Below are 12,834 nucleotides of genomic sequence, written 5' to 3'. Positions count from 1 at the left end.
ATGTTCTATTTAGAGTGAGTCTTGGTGAAAACACAATGCTTGCACTTTAACTAGTACCACCTACTATAATCAGTTTTTTTGCATTAACCCTTATCAGCATAGTCAAGTAGAGTAAGGTGAGGGTAAAATCTTAACAAGTGTTGTCAGAGGTATACGTAAACTATTTCTCTGAAGGTACAACCTCTTCTGCTCTTAATAAGTTTGGATCCCTCTTCTGCCTCTAAAATAAATAAGTGCCTATGCACAGTTCTTTCAAAAAAAATGAAAAATGAAAAATAAAAAAGGTGAAAGAAGAGAAAGGCTTCCTACACAGAGAGGCGATGCAAGTAACTCCACCAGGGTACTGAATAGGCTTTCTTGCAGCAGAATGATGCTTGTGTTCCTGCGTGACTCCACTAGGGTACTGTTCAGGCTTGCTAGGAGCAGAGCAACACCATAGATGAAACTAAGACTCTGACATCTTTATTACTTCTGCAACAATATACCCCTCATCCCCAATTGAAACAACTGACTTGACTTGGCTTGGAGTGTGTGCTGGCCGATGAAGACAATGGTAAGGGACTATATCTTTAACTCAATATTACTTTGAAGCCATGGTGATTGAAGAATCAAATAAAACTTCTGGAGGAGTTAGATTCGCTTTTCATGAACAAGGTTTGTATATAGAGCTAGAGTTCTACCACTGTGTATCCAATGTTGTAGTGGCTAGAGTTTGTTTTGTAGCCTCCCTCCTCGAAATAATTGTAGCTATCCTGCATTGATCAGGTACTTATGTTTATTTTATTTCTTCTATCATTTAACAACTTGTGTTCACTCACTTCTCCGGTTGTCAAACAAAAGCATACCCAACACTTGGTTCACATCTAGTTAATCGATTGTCGGGAAAAACTACGCAAACCTAGAGGACAACTTGTCTTCCCCTCAAGAATTTCTCAGAACAACCCAGAAGCTGCTCTGCACTTAGAAACAATGCAAAGCAAGCTAGCTGACACTGCTCTGAAAATTGTGCAGAGCAGGCCAGCCGACACTGCCCTCCAGAAATGTGTAGTTTCGTCTAGTTGCACTACCAAGGATAATTTTAGGGGCGAATGTTCGCCCTTTGGCGAAATTAAGGGGTTTTAAATTTTTAGTGGACGAATATTTTGTATCATAATACATTTTTACAAATCACCTCAAATAGCCCACCTTATTTTAAGGGAGAGGGTAAAAAAGGTAAATTTAGCCCTTGAAATTAGGACTTACAACCTTCCATTCGCCCATTTTCAAGAATAGGTTTTATTTAAGTGAATCCATTCGCCCATTTTCAAGAATAGGTTTTATTTAAGTGAATCCTATGGGCCAAATACCATATTTATAAAGGAGGTATGGTAAATTAATAAAAATATAAATAAATGAGAGGTATGGTAAATAAATAAAACATTTTTTATATTTACTCCATAAGTCACCTTATATACATGTAACAGTGTAAACAAATAAAACTATAAGTAAAGTGGAGGTATGGTAAATAAATAAAACGTCTTTTTATACTTACTCAAACGGTATGGTAAATAAATAAAAATATAAATAAACTAGATGTATTGTAAATAAATAAAACCTCTTTTTATATTTAGTCCATAACCCTCGTTCTATTTATGAAGGCTTAAGAAAGAGGTTTTATTTAAGTGAATCCTATGGGCCAAATACCATATTTGTAAAAGAGGTATGGTAAATTAATAAAAATATAAATAAACGAGAGGTATGGTAAACAAATAAAACATTTTTTTTATATTTACTCCATAAGTCACCTTATATTTACGAACACTCAAAAAATGGGTTATATTTAGGTGAAACCTATGGCCAAAATACTATGGGACAAATACCATGGACTAGATTTTTATTAATACTATGCAAAAAACCATTATTAACCCTAATATTAGAATTAATAAAAATAAAAATGGCACATGGTATTGACCCATGGTATTCACCAAAATGGCACATGGTATTGACCCATGGTATTCACCTGGAATGTAGCCTATTTAAATGGGGGAATTAAACCAGCATGTAGCCTATGCTAAGATTCACTAGGTCTTTACAAAGTTTTATTATTTAGTGAAAGACTCGCCAAGATCTTACAAGATTTTATAATTGAGTAAAATATTCGCCATGCCTGGTAAGAGATTCGCCAAAAAATTATATATACATATTATATTATTGATAAAATCGCCTTCCATTTTTCCTATATACCATGGAGATTCGTCCATTTATTATATTTATAAATTTAGGGGGGGTTCTTAAAATTTTCCCTGTGCACTGCCCTCCAGAAATGCACAGAACTAGCCTAGCTACACTACTCTCTATAAATGCATAGATTATCTTAGGAAAACTCCATTGTTCTCCATAATTGTGCATAATTGGCCAACTACATTACTCTCCAGAAATGCGAAGAGAAACCCAGCATCATTGCTCTAGAAAATTGTGCAAAGATCGCTAGCCAGCCAGGGCCACTTAGCCCAAAAATAATGCAGAAGTTTTCCCTCAGTGGCTTTCCATTGCATGTGTCAGTAGGTTCTCGAATCCCTCCAAAATTGCATAATCCTTCTTTGTATGCCAAGTAGCTTTCCCTAAAAAATAATAAAATCAAAATGTGAAAAAGCATCCCTTGATTTTGGGGATCTATTTTTAGCAGTAGGAGTTACATGCAAAGTCATTTTTAGAAACTCCACGCCAAGTGTCACTTTTTCCTAAATTTTTGGCATGCATGTCATAAACCCTGATTTCACCAAACCTATTTAAGTGACACCTCAGAGCTCCTTCCTCACATCCAAACTTAGAGCTTTGGCATTCCAGAGGCATATAGGAACCTTCGGCACAGTTTGCGCAACTTTTCCGGGTAAGATTTTATTTTCATGCCTTTTGCCACTTTTTTTTATGCTTTTTAGTTTTAGGCTTGTATGAGTGTTTTTTCCTTTTTTTTTATTGAACAACCACTGGAATTTCAATGTGTTTCAGCTTATAGAAGTGTTTTCTTAAGTTTTTCATTACCTTTCCTTAGTGTCGCATGCATAACATTGTTTCTGCATTCATAGTCATCGCTGTCATGACTCGCTACATGAGCTTCTTGGTATTCATGTCTGAGTAATTTCTACACTTTCTTAAATTGCATGCATGTCTATTTCACTCTGGTTTGTGCGAAGTTTACACATAGACTTAGTCCTTCATGTTTTCAAGTTGCCAATGGCCCGATTCGCGCCGTCTTGGCCTAGAGCTTGTGTCCCAAAGCATGCTCTACGCATTCAGTCAAGGCTCTACCTTGCCTCCAGGAATTACTTAGAGGCTACCTATACTATCTTCCAATTGTGCTCTGAGCAGTCCTAGGAGGCACTGCCCAGTCCTTCATATTGGAACTGTGCAATGCATAGTTCCAACCAGCAACCGCGCCTAACTATTCTGTGTATTGTGTAGTTTCATTTATTAGTTTGCCTCACTAGAATACTCATTACGCAGTGCCAATCAATAGTCAACCTTGGTGGTAGCTGAGACTACATAATGCACAGTTCCAGCTGATAGTCTCTTAGCTTCCCAAAGTCAATGTTGGGCAATATTGCCCAACAACCATTGGTTTGTTGCCGGATTGATTCCCGAGTTTCTTTCTGATTTTTTAGCTGACATTCCCTTGCCGCGAGTGTCTTCTCTGTCTCTAGGTACCACAGGTAGTTGAGCATCTTCTCAGTAGTATAGGTATCATGGCCTCCAAGAGAGTTGGATCAAAAGAAATAGTTGAAAGAAGTACTGGAGATGTGGTTGAACAGGGCTCTATGATCTTGCCCATGTACATAGACACACACCTGTTCACCGAGAAATACGTCAAGATCACATGGCAAGACATCAATACTATTTTCTCAGGTAGCTTTGAGGATAATCTGGAGGACTGAAAAGTCTATGTAAACATCCAGAAGTCAAGATTGTACAAGGTTGCATGCAGGTTTCCCGTGTTCCTATGCACATATGTGATCCACAATATTGTCTCAGACACTGATCCCAAGACAATGCTACTAAGCAGTGTTAGTGGAGCAAAGCTTACTTCCTTCAGGATGGAATATTATCAGCAGATGTATCATTTTCCACTGCTTGTGAGCAAGATGGATGCACCGTTCTACACTTCCAACAACAACATGAACACAAAAGGCATCTTGAAGCATTGGGTAAGGGAACCAACAAAGTTCAAGAGGGCACCCAACCAAATATACAGGATGAATACACTTAGGAAGGCATACCAATTTTTGGTAATCTTTGCATGCCACTTGTATGGCCAAGGGAGTAGAGAGGCCTTCCCACAGAGTTAGGTTGTTATGTTAGATCAGCTGGCAAGTGAAGGAAAATATTTCAACTGGTCTGACATGTTTTCTCTCTAGTTGAAAGTGCATGTATTTGATGCCAAGAGTCTGCCCAAGGATTAGCAAACAAGATTCTTCATTTTTTCCTACTTGCTCGATGCAATCTGTGCCCGTCAACAGTTCCTAGCATGGGCTACGCATGGACACCTTTAGAGAGTGTTTTGAATGTATATTGCAATTTTCTCTCAAACTACAACTACAGTGGAGAAATCGCTAGAATATCTCACCATTTCATGGCCCCTCTATACACGATGATCTTTGAACAAGATCTGCCTTGCATGTCTCAGGTAGAAATGTAAGCATTGCTAAACATTACAGATTGGTACACCTCACCCAAATGGACCTTCATCAAGATGTACAATGTGGAGAAAGCTCTACATGCGTTGTCAAGGTTTTTCGCAAACAAGTTGGTCATGCAGGAGGTTGCATACCACATCTTGACAAGGTTGTCAACTCATTTGCATAGGAAGAAGAGGGCACCATGCCCTACACTTCCTATTTAAATTGGATTTTACATGATTTGGAGTTTGAAAGAAGCAAATGTCGAGGTAGAAGACTTCAAGAAGTTTAAGCTCGACATGAAGAGTTTCAATCTGCAAGATCCACATGGTGTATGTATGGACCAATGTACGAGAGTGTATTATTATTGGATCCATGAGGCATGTCATTGGCTAGAAGAAGACCCATGGAGATATTTTTATAAGTCCTCAAGGCTTAATGAACTGGTCAACATGGCAGTAGAGTGGCTAGCAGCACTCAAGGTAGTGCACCACAATGATCAACAACGCCAGTAGCAAGCAACAAACATGTGTAAGACAAAGGAAGGAGGAAGATTTCCAAAAGCATAGATACTGATCAAAGCTACAAGTTTACGGAAGTCCCACTTGCAGAAAAGGTAGCTTTTGAGATAGATGAAAATTGGTGACAATGTTATAGAAGGATAGTGCAAAGAAAGAGGGGGAAGAAAATACTGGAAGATACTGAAAGGAAGTTGTAGGAATTCCAATAGAAGCTCAATGAGGAACAAGAGTTGCGCAGAAGAGAGAAGGAAGCACAATATGAGTGTGAAAAAGAGCTGGAATAGGAATAGGAGGAATCACAAGGCACACAGACAACACAAAATATACCAATACAGGTTGAAAACTCCGAACCAACAACAGATGAGGAACAGGGTGAGCAGACACATGAATAGGAACTTGCTCCATAGGATGAACCAATAGTAGAACAGATGGACATGGAGATTGAGTAGACGAAACATGATCATGATACTGACCTCGTGCCAAGATCAACCGAGGTCACTCCACAGGCTTCACCAGATCTAATAGCAAAGAAAGTCCCGAGTGAACAAGGGGATACCATTCTCCTTGAGGACCATCCAGGAACAGAGGTGTACAGCATAGCCTTTGCCGAGTCACAACATAGAGTTGTACAAGCATGTAGAGCACGCACCCCGGATGAGCATGCATCACTTGCGTACCTTGAAGAACAAGTGATTGTGTCAGATGTACGAAGAAATCCATCCTCCTTGGATGATGCTAAAAATTCTTATGCCGAAGCCAAGAGCTCGAGTGTTAAGTTCTTGATAATAGAAAATAAGTGCATGGATAAGGAGTTGCAAGCAGCGCGGAAGACAGAGGAACAATCAATAGGATCCACCAGAGCAGAGATCAAGAAACTCATACTTGCTGAAGTATTGGACCTTAAGATAGTTAGCTGGAGATTGTATGAAAGGTTCATCATCGTGCAGAATGAATTTTTCCATGGACATGGTCATCACTAGCACTGCACCAAGATAGCTTGAATACTCAGAGATATACATGTCTCAGTTGATCATGTACAGACATGGAAAATGAGGTACAAGGGAGCCTTGCTTCACTTTCACAAGATGATGAAGCCATAGGTAGAGTTGGATAAAGAATGCATCTGAAGTCTAATCTAGAACTGTGAGGAAATCTCATTGCTCATCACTAGTGTTGAGGCAGTTTATGCACAATTGTATAGGAGTTTGGATGTCATGGTGAGGAGGTATGGCACCCCAATGATTGTTACACTCACCAAGGCCAAAGATAAGAACCAAGTCAGACTAGAGCTCAATGTGTAATTTGATCAGTTGATGCTCATAGCCATCGGTGGAAATTTGCAAGTCAGCATAAATAACATGAGGATGTACATCGTCCGTTCGACCTTGCTCAAAAATAAGTTGTGCATATTACAAGAGGATTTGGACCGACGTTCCAAATCAGTATACCCGAAAGCAATGGAGGAAAGAGTTGGTTTCTAGAAAGACATCATCAAGGTGTACGTAGACGCCATTTCACACTACCAAACATGGCATCAGTTCGTCACCAAGGATGACGAGGAGGAGCTTCATGAGTTGGTATTTCCACAACCGTCCAAGTATTAGGGTTGTTTTATCTTGCTAACTCAAGCCATTTTTTTCCCACTTTGGTATATGTGGAAAATCTATCATTTTTGTAAATATGATGTAAAGTGAAATTCCAAGTGTCATTAATGCAATGAAAACAATCATATGTAATGTAAAGAGTTATGTAATGAAGTTGAAGATTCATGAGGGTAGTTCAAGAGTCACAAAGGGGAATGTCAAGGGTCACCCCACCCTTTGTTATAAATAGAACCTCATAACTCATAGAAAGGGAATTTTGGAGCCAAGATTTTGCTAGGAATTGCTTAAAGAGGGCTTGGAGAGTATCATGATGAGCCTTGGCGTCTCCACAGTGAAGAGTGAGTAAACCTCTTTGGAGGAGGAGGCAATGTTGACAGTAACATTCCACTATTGGGGCTAGTGGTTTTCATGGTTATATGTATGGATGGAACTTTCAGTTTATATAATATAACAAAGCCAACACGTTTCATGCATATGTTGTTATTGTAGTTTGACTATTCTGGTTACTTTCGAAATGTAAGTAGTTTTTACTTACACATTTGTGTATGGACTATTCTGTATGTGATTGTATGAATCTTATTGAAACATTTTTTTGGTTTAACTCATCACTTTGGATTGTTGACTATTCTATTTTCCAGTTTGTGATTTCATTCATCTCGTGTGTTTCTTTCAGGCTTCGTACTATTACAAGCTTCTAAGGGATACATGTTTCCCCCCTCTGTGTGTTAGAACCTCCCCATGCATCTCTCTTGACTCACTGCAAGGTCACACACTTGCTTCTGACAAAGATATCTTGCTTACCTTTGTGCACTATCGTAGTTAAGGCATAGCTTTACTACCCACTGTTAGGACTCCTACTCCAAATGTTCTGAGGTCTAGTTGGGACTTCTTACTAGGGAGATCCCCTTAGATGGTGGTGGGTCTAGCACCGTCAACATGTCATAATAAAATTAGACCCTACATAACAATAATAATGTAAGGGCACAATAATAACAATAGTAGGATTTTATGGGGCACAAAAATAACAACATGGGGGATACCATGGGGGCTTCACTCAATGAACCTTTGCCATAGCATGTGCATTCATGGAATACTAAAAATTACCCTTAATTTGACTACATATTGGAAAATACCTCTAAAATTCACATTATATAACCCCCTGCCAATATGAACTCAATACACCTTCCTAATTTAAAACACCCCCACTTTCACTAGATATTGTAAGTATCCAATTTTTCATTAACGCTTTTTATACCCCTTTATAATTTTTCATCAACTTTGAGCTCCAATTTTTATACCCACTAATATAAAAACATCTTACCCCCTATTCTATGCTCAATATATTATATCATTTTTCCTCAATATATATCCCCCAATATGAATGCAAGTGGCATGTTATTTCTCCCCTAGTGAAGTACCTATGGGGATACATGGGCACAAAAATAACAAGAAGGGGCTACAATAACAATAACAATAAGGGGAATACATTAGTATTATAGGGACATAACATCCCCCTCTCCTTCAAAAAGGTGTTGTCCTCAACACTTGAGTAGTTACAGATGTTTTGGTATAAAATTATCACCTCCCATGTGAAATATTCATCGGTAAGTTCTTCCACATAATGAGATACTATGAAATTAATTTATTTTATAGCTATCGAGTTCTTGTTTCCCTGACTGCTTTAGGCTCAAATATGATTTTTCCTTCTTGTTCAAGTTCTATCAACAATTTTTTAACTAGGAGTTTGTCATCGATAACCTTACTTAAGCATGAAACGTGGAAAAATGGGTGTAATCAGGAAGATGCAGGAAACTCCAATTTGCATGCCATAGTACCAATCTTTTGCAACACTTTGTAAGGACCATAGTACTTGGGTGATAAATTATTATCCTTCTTAGTTTTCTTGAGGGAAATTTATTTGTATAGTTTTAGCCATAAAATACCCTGTCGCCTACATAAAACTTATTTTTCTCTGATGATGATCTTCCTATCGTTTCATTCGATTCTGTGCTAGAGTGAGGTTATCCTTTAAGAGTTAGAGAACTTGTTTTTGATGCTTGATGTGATCTTCCACTGCTTGAAACTTAGAATTTTTTTCTTAAAGATGATGTGACGCAGGATGGATGATATCCATAAAGTTCCATAAATGAGGTCATTTTTGTTGCAGTATGAAAGGAAGTGTTATACCACCATTCAGTCAGAGGTAACCACTTGATCTATTATGTTTGTTTATCATATACAAATAAATGAAGGTATCGTTCCAAAACAATTTTCACTATCTCCATTTTTCCATTAGATTGAGGATGACAAGATGACCTATGAGATAATTGAATAACAAGACAAGAAAATAGTTCCATCCAAAAATTTCCAGTAAAAATGGGGTCTATGTCACTTACAATAATGTTTGGGTTTCCATGTAATTTTTTAATTGTTTCCATAAATGTAGTAGAAAATGTACCTGATGACATTGTTTCCTTCAAACTTGGGTAAACATGTGATAAAATCCATTGTCACCTCCTCCCAATGCTAACTTGGAATGGCAAAAGGTTGTAATAGATTCGATGTCTTAATTGTCTGAACTCTATTTTGTTGGAAAACCAAAATTTGTGACACAAACTTCTAAATATCATATTTAAGGCCATCCGAAAAAAGTACTTCTTGACCTTGTGGTAGTTTCTTAGAAATATTGAGTGCCCTCCTAAGGGGGAGGTGTGAAATTCCAAAAGAATATTTTTCTTGAGTTGGGAATTCTTACAGAGATATAAGCAATATTTTACCATAATGGATCATTTTTCCAGCTAAATGTATCAAATGTACTGGTACCTTTCTGCAACTTTTGAATGAGTGTCCACACCTCTTCATAATTCTTACATTCATCACTTGCTTCGGTTATCTAATTATGTTGAATAATAGAAAGGTAACATAGAAATTCTTCCACATCCTCATCCTTTGAGAGTGCATCTTCAACAACATATTGCTTCACTTTTTTGTATATGATTTCAAAGTCATAACCCAACATCTTTGTGACCCATTTTTGTTGCTCTTAAGAAGATAATATTTGTTTCAAAAACTATTTAAGACTATCATTGTTTTTTTACCTTGAAGTGTCTTCCCATTAGGTAAGGTCTCCATTGCTTTAGTGCATGTAGTATTGCCAACATTTGCTTCTCATAAACAAGTTTTTGTAAATACTTTCATTTTATTGAATGACTTTCAAAAGAAATAGGCCTTCCTTATTGCATTAAAATAACACCAATTCCATTTCCTGAGGCATCACATTACACAATAAAAGTTTTTGTAAAGTCCAGCATAGTTGAGACCATTTCTTGACACATTGCCTCTTTAAGATTTTGAAAGGCCTTAGTTGCTTCCAGACACAGGGGCTTCACTCAATGAACCTATGACATATCACGTGCGTTCGTAGCATACTAAATAATACCCCTAATTTGACTACATATTGGAAAATACCTATAAAAATAATATTAATTAACCCCCTACCAATATGAACCCAATACACCTCTCAAATTAAAAAAACCCCTACTTTCACTAGATATTGTAGGTATCCATTTTTCATTAAATTTGAGATCCGTTTTTTATACCTGTCAATATAAAAACCCTTTACCCCCTAATATATGCACAATATATTATGTTGTTTTTTCCTTAATATATATCCCCCAATATGAACCCACATGGTATGGTATTGCTCCCCCAATGAAGCCCTTGTGCTTCCAAAGTATAAGAAAATGCATATTTTTTCATGTTGTCATAGGTGCTTCTATTCTCTCATAATTATTAACAAACATGCGATAATACCCTATCAACCCAAGAAATCCTCAAAGATGCTTCATGTTTGTGGGTATATTCCATTCCTTAATGACCTTAATTTTTTTAGGGTCTACCTTAACACCCTCATGAGATACAATATGACCCAAATATTCCACCTCCTATACTCCAAAGAAAATGAGGAATTTTCATATAATTGTTTCTATTTCAATAGTTTGAGCACCCTGTCAACATGTTGAACATGATCCTTCCAAGACCTTCTGTAAATTAGTATATCATCAAAAATTACTGATACAAATTTTCTAAGGAAAGGTTTGAAAATGGAATTCATCAAATGTTGAAATGTGCAAGGTGAATTAGTAAGGCCAAAAGGCATGAACAAAAATTCATAATGGCCCTCATGAGCTTTGAATGATAATTTTAGAATGTCTTTAGTCTTCATTCTAATTTGATGATATCCTGAACGAAGATCCAACTTGTTGAAGTAAATTTCTCCATGTAATTCGTCCAAAAATTCATCAATGACAAGAATGGGAAATTTATCTTTAATAATGAGCTTGTTGAGGTCCCTATAATATGGAAATATATGCCATGACCCGTCCTTCTTGTGCACCAATAATAGTGTAGGAAAGAAATAACTTTGACTAGGTTCAATTATACCAACCTCTACAATTTCTCCAATGATACATTCAATTTCACTTTTATGGGCGTAGGGATATCTGTAATGTCTAATGTTTGGAGGAACACTTCCCATAATCTAATGAATGACATGTTGATGATTAGGAATATTTGGGAGGCCTTTGGGAGCCTCAAATACCTTGGAAATATTGTCCAATACTTTTTGGAGATATGGAGAAATAGATGATTTTGCTGTATGAACCTCTAGTGAGAATAATTGTGCAATTATGCCCCTTTGTTGTTTCTTCAAAAGCTTTGTCATGCCATTGGAGTTTATTATATTTCCTTGTTTCCCTCTAATACCCCTTAATTGCAATTCCTTTCCTTCCCATAAAAAAATCCAAAAAAGTTCTTTAAAATTAAAAGCTATCATCCCCAAATATTGTAACCATTAGACTCCTAGTACAACATCAACACCACCCATTGAAATGGAAAGAATTCGACTATTAAATACATATTCCCCCATGTTTATCTTGATTTTGTGGCACTTTCCAAAGAGATTGATAGTTTTCTCCATTTGCAACCATCTCTTGACACTCTGGTGTTGGATGTAAGAAGAAATCTGATTCCTTGGCTATCTTACACTGAATAAAATTATGGACACTAGGTAAATCATTTATCACTATTACCTTTCTATTTTTTATATATCCTTCTATGTTGAGATTTGATGAGTTGTAATTCCTTTGAATGCATTACAAGATATTGTCATATAACACATATTTCATTAAAATTGGAAATTTTTTTATTACAAGTACATCACTAAAATTGAGTTTTTTAGTTATTTTGAAATTCTAGATCCACTATTTAATTCAAAATTTAATAAAATATGTGTTATATTCATTTATTCTTTTTTTAGGGTTGGTTTCTGGTGTATATCCTCCTCTTTTGATGTTTCTTGTTCCTTTTCTTCCTCCTCTTTACAACCTATGTAGAATAATTTCTTCTCAACACACTTATGACTTTTAGTGTATTTTCTATCACAACTGTAACAAATCTCTTTTTCTATTTCTTCCTCCAATTTTTGTGGTGTAAACCTTGTATGTTTTGGAAGTCTAGGAGTAGCAACACATCCATCTTTATAATTGCAAGTGGTAGACTTCGTTGTTTCCATAATTTTAATTTTAACTTTTCTCGCCACCCTGAATGCCTTCTTCAATGAATCATGTTCCCAAAGTAGACCCTCATGTTTGATGTTATCCTTCAAATTCCCTATGAAGACATCAATCATATGCTCCTAAGGAATATCAATTACCTTGATATTCAATTTTTGGAAGTATGAAATGTGCTCCATCATTGAACCATTTTGTTTGAGATTTACCAATTGGCTAAAGAAGGTGTTGCTCTTTGTACCCTTAGAATGTGCTATCCTTTCCTCCATAAAAATTAACCAAGTGATAAGTGGTTTATGAGAACAAAGCCATTGATTCCATACAAATTGATTGGGCTATATATATAAAGATGCAACATGTACCTTTTGTGTGTGTTTCACATCACAGAAATCAAAATATTGCTCAATCTATAGTATCCATGTTCCAGAATAGTTTCCATCAAAATTTATAATCTATATTTGGAATATGGTGGTTCTTAAACCCCCAC

The sequence above is a fragment of the Pinus tabuliformis genome, chromosome 8 (assembly GCF_031772625.1).
Source record: "Pinus tabuliformis cultivar Carrire ecotype Pingquan chromosome 8, CPIR1, whole genome shotgun sequence".
NCBI classification, from domain to species: domain Eukaryota; kingdom Viridiplantae; phylum Streptophyta; class Pinopsida; order Pinales; family Pinaceae; genus Pinus; species Pinus tabuliformis.
This window is presented reverse-complemented; position numbering follows the sequence as displayed.